The sequence below is a fragment of the Stegostoma tigrinum genome, unplaced genomic scaffold (genome assembly GCF_030684315.1).
Source record: "Stegostoma tigrinum isolate sSteTig4 unplaced genomic scaffold, sSteTig4.hap1 scaffold_57, whole genome shotgun sequence".
Classification (NCBI taxonomy): Eukaryota; Metazoa; Chordata; class Chondrichthyes; order Orectolobiformes; family Stegostomatidae; genus Stegostoma; species Stegostoma tigrinum.
The window spans coordinates 2,350,353-2,364,868 of record NW_026728505.1 but is presented as its reverse complement, the minus strand read 5'-3'; the positions used below and the strand labels follow the sequence as shown (position 1 = coordinate 2,364,868).

At 44.0% G+C, this 14,516-nt stretch overlaps 1 long non-coding RNA gene across 4 annotated transcripts; it reads right to left on the bottom strand.

Moving 5' to 3' along the window:
* Positions 1 to 7,372: 7,372 nt before the first annotated feature.
* Positions 7,373 to 12,406, bottom strand: LOC132208891 (uncharacterized). 4 transcript variants are annotated; one of them, XR_009444994.1, is made up of 3 exons: positions 12,379 to 12,406; positions 11,039 to 11,767; positions 7,373 to 9,991 (listed from the first exon to the last, which is right to left on the bottom strand). It is a non-coding gene; the product is annotated as an uncharacterized LOC132208891 (long non-coding RNA). The 4 variants fall into 4 exon arrangements; XR_009444996.1 differs by having other exon boundaries at positions 11,694 to 11,767; positions 12,379 to 12,403; XR_009444993.1 differs by having other exon boundaries at positions 12,194 to 12,396.
* Between the last annotated feature and the right edge of the window lie 2,110 nt (positions 12,407 to 14,516).

Sequence of the window (14,516 nt, the reverse complement as noted above, 5' to 3'; positions counted from 1 at the left end):
CCGTGTGTAATATCCATGCCGTCCTGCTTTATGCAGCCACTGACTGTTCTGTCTGGTTCACCGTCACTTTCACCTTTGATCGATTTGTAGCCATTTGTTGCCAGAAGCTGAAAAGTAAATATTGCAGTGAGAAAACGGCGGCTGTGGTTCTGGGAACAGTGACTGTGCTGAGCTGTTTAAAGAACATTTCCTGGTATTTTATGCTCACAGGTCACGATTGTCTGGTGAACTTCCCCTGGTTTTGTGAGGGAACAATCGATGTTTATGACTCTCGTGTCTGGGTCACAATCGAGTTCCTCCACCACATTCTAACCCCGGCTCTCCCATTTCTCCTGATTCTGCTGCTCAATGTTTTCACTGTCAGACACATTTTAGTGACCAGCAGAGCCCGCAGGAGACTCCGGGCTCACACAAATGGGGATGGTCAGTGTGACACAGAAATGCAAAATCGAAAAAAATCCATCATTTTACTGTTCGTGATCTCGGCCAATTTCATCCTGTTATGGTCACTGTTAATGGTGTATTCTATGTGGAATCGGGTGTGGTACTTTGGATATAATTCTGTGTATCTACATTGGTTTGTGCTGGAATTGGGCTTCATGCTGCAGCTCCTCAGTTGCTGCACAAACACTACGATTTACGCCATGACCCAGACTAAGTTTAGGCAGCAGCTGAAGAATGTGCTGAAATATCTCTTTATCCAAATTGATCAATCAATCAAATTCACTTATTAATCAGTCCATCCAGGATTTTCTGATTTCAGTTCAATGTTGCAGCAACTAAGCACCACGTCGCTCTGGTAGCAAACTGAGGGTGGTGCTGGTTTTTCCAACCTTATCCCACTGGGGTTTACTGTGGTACATTTCAATGTTTTTGTCAAATTAGGGGCCAGTGTGTGTGTTCAAACTTGTGTACACTCTGCCTGATGGAAGAGGATGTAGGAGAGCCTTAGCATTTGGGGTGGGCCTTCGATTATATTGGCAGGTTTTCTTGGCAAAAAGATGTGTAATGGCGTTAATGAATGGAAGGTTGGCTTCTGTGATGATCTGGCCTTCAAACGTCAGTAGTTTCTTACAGTCCGGACCAGCAGTTGCTGTACCTGGGTAGAATGTTTTCTGTGGTGCAGACGTCCTAAATCTCCTAAGCCATTTCCTCAACTTCTCAGGAAGAAGATGCTTTGTTGTGCCTTTTCCAGGTTTGCTAGTTTTATCAAGATTGAGGCTGGATTAGAGAGTATGACCTCTATGGAGAGGCTAGAAAGACTCAGTTTCCTGACTACAATCAGTTTTGTGGAAGAGACGCTGGATCCAAAATGTTGCCTCTGATTTCTCTTCACAGATACTGCTAGTTCTGCTGAGATTTTCCAGCAATTTTCTCTTTCACCTGTAGATAAACATGGATTGTTTTCTCTGAAGCAGTAGACCTGAGGGGAGACTTGATAGAAGTCTGTAAAATTATGGGATACATAGGTAGATTTGACAACCAGAATATTTTTCCCAGAGTTGAAAACCAGGAGACATGTTTTTAAGATTGGTGGAAAGTGGCGAGGCATGTTCAAAGGAGAAGTGAGAGGCACATTTTTACAGAGTACGGTAGGAGTGTGGAACACTCAGGCAAGTGTGGTCATAGAGGCAGATAAGATCGGGGTGTTTAAGAGAATATTACTTATGCACATGGTTGTGCAAGAAATGGAGGGAAATGCTCCAGGGGCAAGCATAAGGGATTAGTTTAATTTGACGCCATGTTTGGTGCAACATCATGGGCTGAAGGGCCCGCTCCTGCTCTGTACTTTTCTACGTTTATGTTCTATCTCTCTCGCTGTCCTTTTTTTGTCTCTCCCTGCACCCCCTCTCTCTCTCTGTCCCAGTCTGTACCCACCCTTCTCTATATATCTGCCCCTCTCCTTCCATCTCTCTCTATCTCTCCCAATGTCTCTATCTGTTCCTCTCCCTGCTTCTGGTCCCTCACTCTCCCTCTGTCCTCCTCTCCCTCTACCCCCCTCTCCCCTTCCATTTCCCTCTCTTTCTTTGCCTCAGGCCCTCTCTCTCTCCCCCTCCACCCCCGACTATCAGTTTCTCCACATCTATCCTCTACCTCTTTGCCCTCTCCCTTCTCTTTCCCCATCACACCTCTCTTTCTGTCCCACTGTCCCATCCCTTTCCCACTTCCCTGCCCCTCTCTCTGTATCTCTCTCCCTCTGCTCCGCTCACTCATATTCTCCCTCTATCATCCCTGTCTCTCACACACACCTGTAACACTCTTGCTTACACTCACTGTCCCCCTCCCGCTCTCAATTCTTCACTTCCTTTCCCACTATTTCTCTCATCACTCTCCCGCCATTCTTCTCTCTGTCCATCTCTGTGCCATCCACTCTGCCTGTCCCTATCTCTAATATATCCTTTACCCTACCTCTCTCTCTGTCCCTCACTCTCTTTGTCCTTCTCTTCCTCTGTGTCCCCTTTCTGTCTCCCTCCCTTAGCCTACCATCTCTCTCTCCCTCTCTCTGTCTCTCTCCGTCTGTCCCTGTCCCTCTTTATCCTTCTCTCCTCATCTGTTCCTGGCTGTCTCTGTCTGCCCTTCTCCCCGTTCCCCCATTCCCTCTCCATGGTCTTTCTCCCCTTCCATCCTCCTCTTCTTCTTTATCCGTCTCTGTTTGCACTCTCCACCCCCAACAATGGTCCTTTTCCTGTATCTCCTTCTTTCCTTCTGCCGCTCTCTTCCGCCCTCTGTTGGTCACTATCTATCTCTCCCTCTCTCTGCCCACACTCTCACGACCTCACATGTCATCCAATCTCTATTTTCCTCTGCTCCCATCCCTCTCTGCCCCTCTTTGCTTATTCTCTGTCACACACCCTTTGTAACTGTCTCGTTCTTTCTCTATGTACCCCTCTCACTTGGTCCCTCTTTCTCTTTCTGTCTCACTCAGCCCCTGTCCCTCTCTCTGTCTCACTCAGCAAAATTCTCTTTTTTGTTTGTCTCTTTAGCCATATATCGCTGGCCCTCTCTCTATCTAACAGCACATTCAGTTACTCCTTTTATTTTCCCATTCTCCAATTACATAACGTATTAACAAAAATTCAGTTAGGTTTACCAAACCTATTCTATGAGGTTATCTATCTGTGTCTCTCTGGCCCTCACACTTTCTGACCAGGTGTAGGGGTGACCTGTACTGGCTATGTAAGGTGACTTATACCAGACCACTCCGAGCTGCCCAGGTCTACTGACAAGATGGCAGACAGAAGCTAAACAAAAATTAAGCAGCCTGTTCACACAGTGAAGTATAATTGTATCTTTGAATAAAACTGCTAGAAGGTCAGTAAAAGGACGTTCTATGTTGCCATCCCAGACAGTTCTGATAGAAGGACGCCTCAGGACAGAAAAATGACCAATTCAAGCTTTAATAAATAGAGGATGGTTGTTCCAGTAAATGAATAACGTTCGGCGATAGATTAGGCCCTGAAGCAGCTACAAGGATAACAGCAAAAGTTATTTCCTCATAAATACTTGCCTCTTTGAAGTTACCAGCAATATTCAATAGTTTCGAGCTAAAACTGGTCTAATCATATAAGTTGATTTCAATATGCAATCAGAATGTAATACATTCTTTCAGAACATTTAAGTTTAGATGTGAAGGTTAAATAGCCTTCTGAAATGCCTTCTGAGATGCCTTCTCTTTTGCCCTCACAACCCATAAATTATAAAATGCTGACTATAGAAGTAGTTGTACAATGTTACTCTTTTAATTAACTTTACAACAGAAGTTAACCTCATAGAATAGGTTCGGTAAACCTAACTGACTTTTTGTTATTACGTTATGTAATTGGAGAATGGGAAAATAAAAGGAGTAACTGAATGTGATGATAGAATTCGAGCTGTCTTTATAGATAAAATAAAAGTCTGTGAAAGTCCCGAATGTGTATAATCATTTTACTTTTTTGAACGTTAATTAATGGGATGCACAGAAACATCCTCAAGCCAAAAGAAGACAATGTCTAGTTCACAGCATATGATCATGAAACGTGGGACTGCCTCTCGAAGTGACCACGAGGTGTCCCAAGTGTTTAGATTAAGGGGAAGGACAGTGAATACATTGCATTTGATTACTGCAAGACAGGATATATAAAAATGCTGCAATTCTTTACAAAAGCAAAGGGTGTGTCACTGATCCATCCTCCAAATCCAGATTCTGCAAACATGCTGAGGCTCTCTCCCTCCATACACCAGTTTAAGTTTGAAGAAACATCTTCCACTTGCTTGAATCCTGCCTGCCTCCTGAGTTTTTGTCCCTGCTCTGGATAAATGCTCCTACAGTTTGCTGCCTAGAGCAGGGTAACGTTGGGCCACGATCTGGGCGAGTATCTTTCTTGACCATCCTTTCTAGCTAGCTTGGCAATTGGTGGATTTCTTCTGTAAGCCAGGACCCCTTCCACTATTTTGAGAGAACACGCAAAATAGTGGAAGGGGATTCCGGCGTGAGAGCATGTGAACTAATACGAAAATGCAACAGAACACGAGAACATTTGAAATAACATGAGAATGTGCCGAACAGTGCAAGAGCATGCGAAATAGTGCAAGGGCCTGAAATAAGGAAGAGGGGGTTGTGAGGCCAAGCATGCAAAATAGGAGAAAAGGGAGGACTGAGAGTCTCGGCACAATCATGAGTAAAATTAAAAAAAAGAGGAAGGCTGTGAGCCCCTGTGTTTTCATGCATAAATAAGTGCAAAAAATAAGAGAAAAAAAAGCAAAAAAATACGCCCTGAAATCACAAGAGAAGTGTGAAGTAGAAAAAGAACAATGGTCTGGGAAATAATAAAACAGTAAAATAGAAGCAGACACAGTTGTGTGAGAGTTTGACAAAGTGGCAGGGATGAATATCTGAATAATGGGTTGGGCCCACATTAGTCCATTCTGCAGAGACTGTTTTAAAAAGTGTAGAAACGTGCTGAAATGGCTACAGTATTCATGACTAAGAAAGAGAAAGTGAGACTTGTCTCTGTTCGAGTTCAGTGAATCTAGTAGAGGTATTACAAAAACAAATTTGCTTGAAAAACTCAGCAGGTCTGGTAGCATCTGTGAAGGAGGAAAACAGAGTTAACATTTCGGATCTGGTGACCCTTCCTCAGAACTGATGCTGGCTGGGATAACGCCAGTTTTTACGCAGAAAACAAAGGGGACAGGAATGGGGTAGGGAGTAAACGATAGGATAGAGTATAAAGGGTGAAAAGAGCAGTTGGACAGACAAACAGTTGATAATAATCAGATTGGGAGGGTGAATAGTTGTTAATGGGGACTGCTAGTGACTGAAACAAGCAGTGTGTAATGGCAGGCTACGTTATAACAAGGCCTGGCTTGTGGGCTAAGAGCCTGGGACATGGGAGAGCTTAGGCCCAAAATTAGTGAACTCAGTGTTGAGTATGGAGGGCTGCAGGGTCCCCAAGCCGAAAATGAGGTATTGTTCTTCCAACTTGCATTGAGCTTCGCTGGAACACTGCAGCAAGCCAGCGGACTGACATGTTGGCAAAGGAACAGGGTGGTGCATTGAATGGGTGCCAAAAAAGCGCAATCCGCCATTGTCTCTGAGACAGAAGACATCAAGAAAACACAACACAACCAGCCGCACTAATCAGCCTACCATATATGAAGGAAGTTTCAGAAATGACTACAAGACTACTCAGTTCCCGATGTATCAGAATAGCCCACAATCTGACAACCACACTGCGATAGCTACCGACGAACATAAGGGATCACATACCCAAAACTAGCAAAACCAGTGTATTATACAAAATACCATCAAGGGCTGTGAGAAATACTGCACAGGTCAAACCAGAAGAAAACTGGCAATACGGAAACACAAACGCCAACTAGCCATCAAGAGACATGACCAATTCTCACCTGTCTCACTGCACACAGACGATGAGGGACACAAATTCGCCTGGGGCAACACATCCATAATCACACAAGTCAAATAGAGACATGCCCAGGCATTCCTGCAGGCCTGATATTCCAACTGGAACTCTGTCAAAAACACATTGAACAAGAGCCTTTGTACAAACCATTGAAAAACAGAACCGGAAGTAATAACAACCAGCCGAGCAAACTGAGGCATATAACTAACAAAAGGGACAGAATACCTGTGCTTCACTGGAGGTGCACTGAAGATGTTACCTAGTCGGGTGACAAAACATTTGCATCAAACTCACCAGCTCAGCGAGCTCTGCAACTTCATGTATCTCTGTCAGTCACTTTCCACTCACACTGTGCAAGATAATAAAATGTGAGGCTGGATGAACACAGCAGGCCAAGCAGCATCTCAGGAGCACAAAAGCTGACGTTTCGGGCCTAGACCCTTCATCAGAGAGGGGGATGGGGAGAGGGAACTGGAATAAATAGGGAGAGAGGGGGAGGCGGACCGAAGATGGAGAGTAAAGAAGATAGGTGGAGAGGAGAGTATAGGTGGGGAGGTAGGGAGGGGATAGGTCAGTCCAGGGAAGACGGACAGGTCAAGGAGGTGGGATGAGGTTAGTAGGTAGCTGGGGGTGCGGCTTGGGGTGAGAGGAAGGGATGGGTGAGAGGAAGAACCGGTTAGGGAGGCAGAGACAGGTTGAACTGGTTTTGGGATGCAGTGGGTGGGGGTGAAGAGCTGGGCTGGTTGTGTGGTGCAGTCGGAGGAGGAGACGAACTGGGCTGGTTTAGGGATGCAGTAGGGGAAGGGGAGATTTTGAAACTGGTGAAGTGCCATGCAAGAAGACCTGTTTGGTTGATTCATCAGTATGACACTTAATTTTTAGGCATGCCTGGCGACGTTCCTGATCGTTAATCATTCCTTTGTCTGTCCAACAGTTCTTCTCTATATTTGGGCTCCAGCCCCTCCTATCATTTACTCATTACCGCCACCCCCCGCCATTCCACACTCTACATACAAATTCTTATTTTCTGAGCTACATTCAGTTCTGAGAGTCACTCGAACTGAAATGTTCTCTGACTTCGCTGCACAGATGTTGCCAACCTGGTGAGCCATTCCAGCATTTGTTTTTGTCACTGTTTGTTTCTTGGTGTCAGTAAGTTAAAAAAAAAAGACTCTGGTTATTTGTGAATTCTCTGGTATCTCAGCAGGTGGGATGACTGAGTAAACACTTGCCCTCAAATAGGTCAAGTGAATGGTCTGATTCCAGTGTGAGATTGAGTTAATGCTTTCCCACGTTCACAACAGATGAATGGACTCTCTCCAGTGTGAATTTGCTGGTCTCTCATTGGGAGGAATGACGGAATGAATACCTTCCCACACACAGAGCAAGTGAACAGTTTCTCCCCAATATGACTTGTTATAGAGAAAGGAAGGTTAAATGAAAGAAAGTCCCTCGTATTCACTGTATAAGTAAAAAGTAAACATTTATTTTTTAATAAAAATAATAGTGAACAAAATGAAACAATTACAAGCAAACTGAACAATTTCCAATAACTACTAACTATTCCCTAAATGGACTAAGTTCTACTGGTATGCTATTCCAATAAACATAAGTCCCACTTATATAATCCAAGTAGTAAGACAAGAAAATAAAATCTTAGTCTCTCAAAGTCTACGCGCTTTATTTCTGCTGCTCTCACGTCATAAATGCCTTTATTCCACGGATCCGGGTGTCAGGGATGTTTTCTCTGTGAAGTACTTTGTGAGGGCTCTTAACTAGAAATACCATGGTGACTTTTATGGATACAGGTGCTTTCTTAGAGACCTCAGTGATTGCTTGTGAGAGATAGATGATTACTTCTCAGATGACCATTCATTCTCACACTGATTTTCAAAATCTCTCTTTATCTACTGGGATGACATGTCAATTTTATTACAATAGCATTCATGCTAAACTATCAAAACCACCAGGTTTAAATTCAATTGTCTTTGAATTGCTAATGCTTGGATGAGACAAATTGGCTGATTCCAGCTCATTGCCAAAACACCAAAACAAGGTTTCCGTTCACACAGCCAATTGATACGTGTTTCAATTTTAGAACGGGCTGTACACCTTCAGCTATATGCAGACACTTTTTTTTTCTCTCTCAGTATAAATCCCTAGGCTTAGAAAAGCACTATCCCTTCAAGGTACCATACAATCTTGTCCCTGATTGTTATTTTACAAACAAATTCTCGCTTCCTGCCTTCCAATTCACGATTACTCAACACAATTTTTTAACAGACTGAGTTGGTGAGCTTTCAGCTGTGATGATTCTTTTAAAAAAAGACTTCCCACATTTCCACACTGTCTCTAATATGACTGCTCTGGTGTTTTGACCTTTTAGATGAATCTTCACAGACACTTCCACACAGAGAGAAAGTGTGTTCCTCTCCAGTATGAGTGGTATTTTTTTCTTCAATGTTCAAAACGTTTTGACAATTTGGTTATGATGAAGAGAGTGGCTGTCAGATCTGGATATGGTTTCATCTGCACCTCAAGTTGCAAATCAATCTTTCAAAACAGGAAAAGAAAGGAGAAAAGAGAAGATACGCAGGTTGTTAAATTGAGAGAAATTAATCTGGACAATTGTGAAGTCAAGACTTGGGAGAAAAATTACCACATAAAATAGTTGACTACCGTTAAAATCAGTCACTGTTTGCAGTGAACTACTGAGGTTGGAGATTTGCAAGTGAAGGACCTTTATCCTCAAACAATTTCATCCCTTGAATCCTCAGAACTAAGAACAGATGCAGAAAGAAAGTGCGGTAAGTACTCAGCAATCCTGGCAGCATCTGAAATTGTCCTTTTCCATCGATTAATAACCTCAATAATTGGCCTCAAGTTCTGTAGTTCCCGCTTCAAACATCTCTGACTCTCTCCTTTTCAAAATTGCCCTTCAAGCTGATACATTTTGCAACACTCTTGATCATCAGTATTATGTCTCTTTGTGATAAATCTTGTAATATAATATCTCTGAAATTCTAGTGAACATTTCATTGTAGTGATAATGCAACACAAATGTCAATTGTGTTTCTTGACTTCTACAACTATCTGTGTTCATTCCTCATCTCAGCGTGAGAATTCTCAGAAAGAAAGCATAGGGATTCTCGTGGTTCACATGGTCCACTCCTACTTGCTCAACAGACTGCTGCGGTTTGGCAATATTTCCTGTTTGACACTACTTAAATTTGTTCACATCCAAGAATGGAGTTTTATGTAAAAACAACTGGAGGGGCAAAATGGATTTAGCGGTTCTCTATGAATTTTAAAAAATGTTACAACAAATGCATAAGTAACACTGATAAGACATTGACCTTTTAAAAATTCGAGGGCTCACCATAGCCACCTACACGTACAATACGAGGATGTGGAGATAAGAGTTTAGAAACGGTCACCAACAGAGCTCCAGTAAAAGAGCCACAACAGGAGGATGAAGAGGAGCAGAGAAGGTGCCTGCTCCGATATCGCCCATGATCTGCTCCTTGAAACATTCCAACCCGGCCAAGTTGACACAGCTGACTATCAGCTGGCAGCTTCGTGAAGCTGGACCCAGTCCCGCCAAAGAGTGGGACAGACCAAGATGAACCTCTGTAATCTGTAAGGGTTGAGGGTGAGGGCGGTGATGGATGATCTCCTGCCCTGTTTTGCATCTCAACTTGTTCCTCCATAACCATCCCATAGCCTTGTAAACGCAGATTGTAGATAGTTGATGGACCTTGGTGTGCCTCATTACTGTGGCAGATATGGTGCAGAACAGCACCTTTCTGTTCTGTACTCATTCTCTGAATCCATCCCAGGTCTTTATCCCATTTCTCCATTCGCAGTGATTTATACATTGTGCTGTTATTCCTGGCTCTCACTTTATCCTCGTCACTCCTTTCCATTTCTCTGGTAATGGTGGAAACTTCAAAAATTGGAGTAAGAATCGTCCACTCATCCTTTCTTGCCTGTTCTGATCTTCAAATTAATCACGGCTGATCATCCAGCTCAGGGACCCCACATCATTTTATCTCTTTGGCCCTCAGAACTATATCGAACTCCTCCTGGAAAACAGTGAATGTATTTGACTCAGCCACTTCCTTTGCAAAGAATTCCACATGTTCGCCACTCTGTGAGTTAAAAGAAAATCATCTCTATTCAGCCTAAATGGTTTTCATTTGATTCTTTTCTTTATGCTTCTCACTGATTGTCTTTACTTTGCATTTCAGATTTCTGGCGACATTTCATACTTCATCTGGACACTTTTAAACAAAAAAATCTCTTTACTTCTCCACCACAACACCCTCTGATATCGCAACATGAGCCCTTTTGTCAGTGAATGTTTCCCGTGCTTCACCCACTCATTCTGTCACCCCCACCCTTCCCCACTGGTCAGAAAGTTCACCTGATTTCTGTCCCCACAGACATGACTGGATTCAGGGTCCACACGTCCAGAGCCACGAAAGAGACACCTCGACCCATTGAGTTTGTCCCAGTCAAAACAACAAGAGACTAACTGCTCTAATCCCTTTTCCAGCACCTGGCCCATTCCCAATATTTTGGCATTGCAAGTACTTATCTAAATACATCATAAGTTTTCTGAGGATTTCTGCACGTACCACACTTACAGGCAGTGAGTTCCATTTTCCCACTATATTTTGGGTGAAAAAAATCTCCAATTCCTGCTAAACTTTCAGTCCTTTACTTTGGTTCATGCCCCCGGTCACTGATCCATCCAACAAGGGGAATTATGTATGATGCCTCTTCCTTCTATGTCCCTCATCATTTCTACATACCTCAAAAATGTTCTCGCTCACCCCAGACTTTGCGGGCTGTGTGCTTCCCTGCTGATGGAGAGAAAATAGATTCTCCCCTGCCAGAAATTCTGGGGTGGAGTTCCTGCTATTTCCATCAAATACTTTCTGCACACCCAAATCAATGCTGAAGTAGACCCTGGTCCCTCATTCACGAGAGGCCCCAGAGCCTGCATTCTGGGAGTGGGAATGGGAGAAAGATCGAGAAAAATGGGGAATGAAAACATGTAACACTAGCAGAGAACTGAAACCCATCAACACTACTAGTATAGGGCCAGAAAACTCAGAAACACTCACCAATTCGAAACCCCATGGTTGATATCCCTACATGCCTGTCACTCACACCCGAATTCACGCCCATTTCAGAGCAAACTTCCATCTCACAGCTTCCTGGTCGTTAACCCATCCAGGCACAGGAGTGGGATAGTTCAAGGTGAGTAACTCAGTACCTCACTGTAGGTCATCTTTCTCTGACCCAATGATGTATCTTTTTTTTTCCCATTGCTCCCTTCCCAGTGATTCCAACCTCCTGCAGTTGTCCGTGTCTCCCAGTTTAATGAAGCAATTTCCTTCCCATTCCTCTGGCGATTTCGTTGGGGGCTTAGTGGCGGGGTGCATCAGACTATGTCCTGATTTGCTGATTGTCACTCAAGTTCACTATTTGTCTTTTAGATTTAAACCATTGGCTGTGTTTTTCAGTTCTCTCATCCCAACAGATGGCCGAAATCATTCAATTCATGTGCAATTTATAGCCTACTCAGAAACTGTGATTAATTTTCGAGCTCTTTCTCAGTTGGGAGAAGATTCAGATGTAGTTGCAATGTAACCACCTCCCCGATTCAATCACAGTCCTTGGTACTAATAGGAAATCCTCAGTAAACATCAATGGAAACGGTGTGGAGGGTAGAAGACAGATGGAGAACAGGCATAATGCAAAATAATTTTTAAAAACCTGAAGAATTTTGGATGGTGTGTATCAGGAGCAAAAACAAAAGTTGCTGGAATAGTCAGCAAGCCTGACAGCATCTGTGAGGAAGAAAAAGAAATCAGAATTAATGCTTCAGGTCCAGTGACGCTGCCATAAAAATCTAAAGAACTGTGGATGCCATAAATCAGGAACAAAAACAGAATTTGCCGGAAAACCTCAGCAAGTTTGGCAACATCTGTGAAGAAGAGTCAGAGTTAACGTTTCACATCTGTTGACCAGAGAAAGGGTCAGTATGGATGGACAATGCTTTTCAAAATGTGAAATATCTAAGTGGATTGGTATGTGTCTCACTGTCTGGGAAAGAAGTCCAGAAAAACAAAAACAAACATTTCTCTTGCATTAATCCTCCCCTCCCAAGCAAGAAAGGCTGCGCTTGCGTTCCACTGCAGGTTGCCACCTATAAATATGGCGATCCGGCATGAGTCGCGAAAATCATTGCCCCTAATAAAGATGGTGGCAATTACCTCTGCCCATCGCAGCCTTTTTCCGTTTGCTGCAAAACACGGGGCCGGCATGTTAAAATTTGTTTTCTGACATGCATCAACGGCTATTAAAGCCTCTCAGTCAAAACCGAAAGTATTTCCCTCCCGTTTTGTTTTTGCAGCTTTCCTTTTTATCCCGTGTACTGTACTTTCGGCAAGCAGCTCACCTTCAGTCGCAGAGATATTGCGTCTCCGGACAAAGGCGATCACGTGATTTTCACACAGACAAACATCTCACTCGCTCTGATTGGCTGGAGCACAGGCCGCTTCCATTGGCCCCGCCCCGTGCTCCGATTGAACCAAAGCTGACATCGCTCGCAGAGAGACAGCAATAGCTGCAGGTGCTGGAGTCAAGGATGACACAGTGTGAAGCTGGAGGAACACACCGAGCCAGGCACCATCAGAGGAGCAGGAAAGTTGATGGTTCAGGACCTTTCTTCAGAAGTGGGGGAGGGGATGGGAGCTGAGACATAAACAGAGTCGGGGCTGGGGAAAGTAGGTGGGAAGGTGATAGGTGAGTGCAGGTCGTCAGTGGTGAAGATTTTTCCTGCTGTTCATCAGCTCTGTGAGTGATGGTCAGGGTTCATCCCGAGATGGGGAAAAAATGGGCCACTCCTGATTCTCCTAATGTAAGGCAAAACAACAGCTTGTATTTTATGGAAACTTTTACTCTGTCATTCTCCTCGATGTTTTGGCAGTTTCAGAGACTCGAATAGAGCAGGGTCAGGACAGGATGTTGCAAGTTTCAGGGTTTAGATCTTTCATTTCGGTCAGGGAAGGTGGTAAAAGAGGGGGAGGTGTGGCTTTGTTAGCCAAGGACAGTACAACGGTGGCTGAAAGAACTTTTGATGAGGTGGTATGGGCTGAGATCAGAAACAGGAGAGGAGAGGTCACACAGCTGGGAGTTTTTTATAGGCCCCCACAAAGTTCCAGGGATGTGGAGGAGCGGATTGGCAAAATGATTCTGGGCAGGAGTGAAAAGAACAGGGTAGTCATTATGGCAGACATTAACTTCCCTAACATTGAATGGAAATGCTATAACTCAAGTATGTCGGATGCATCAGTTTTTGTCCAATGCGTGCAGGAGGGTTTCCTGACTCGGTATGTCGAAGGGCCGACAAGAGGGGAGGCCACACTGGATCTGGTACTTGGTAATGAACCAGGCCAGGTGTTTGATTTATTGGTAGGTGAGCACTTTGGAGAGAGTGACCATAATTCGGTTATGTTTACTTTAGCAATGGAAAGGGTTAGGAATATGCCACAGGGCAAGAGTTATAGATGGGGGAAGGGCAATTATAATGCGATTAGGCAAGACTTAGGAGGCATAGAATGGGTTAGCAAAATGCAAGGGAAGGGGACAATCGAAACGTGGAGCCGGTTTAAGGAACAGATATTGCGTGTCCTTGATAGGTATGTCCCTGTCAGGCAGGGAGGAAGCGATTGAGATAAGGGAACTGTGGTTTACGAAAGAAATTGTATCTCTTGTTAAGCGGAAGAGGGAGGCATATGTGACGATGAGACAAGATGATTCAGATGAGGCGATGGAGAGTTACAGATTAGCGAGGAAGGATTTAAAGAGAGAGTTAAGAAGAGCAAGGAAGGGACAAGAGCAGACATTGGCAGGTAGAATAAAGGAGAACCCTAAAGCGTTCTATAGGTATGTGACGAATGAGATGATGTCTCTGGTAGAAATAGGGCCAGTTAAAGACAGAAGTGGGAAGTTGTGTGTGGACCCTGTGGAGATCGGAGAGGTGCTAAATGATTATTTCTCATCTGTTTTCACTGAGGAACAGGAGAATATTGTAGAGGAGATGACTGAGTTACGGGCTACTAGAATTGAAAGGATTAAGGTTAGTAAGGAGGAGGTGTGATCAATTCTAGAAGGTGTGAAGTAGATAAATCCCCTGGGCCAGATGGGGTTTTTCCGAGGATTGTCTGGGAAGCCAGGGAGGAGGTGGCGGAGTCTTTGGCCTTGATCTTTGAGTCCTCATTGTCTACAGGTTCAGTACCAGAGGTCTGGAGGATTGCAAATGTTGTGCCCTTGTTCAAGAAGGGCAGTGGGGCTGACCCAGGTAATTGTAGACCTGTGAGCCTTACATCTGTTGGAGGAAAAATTTTGGGAAGGATTATAAGAGATAGGATTTATTATCATCTAGCAAGCAACAGTTTGATTGGAGATAGTCAGCATGGATTCGTCAAGGGCAGGTTGTGACTCCCAAACCTCATTGAGTTTTTTGAGAAGGTGACCAAGCATGTGGATGAGGGAAGGGCAGTTGACGTGGTGTACATGGACTTCAGTAAAGCC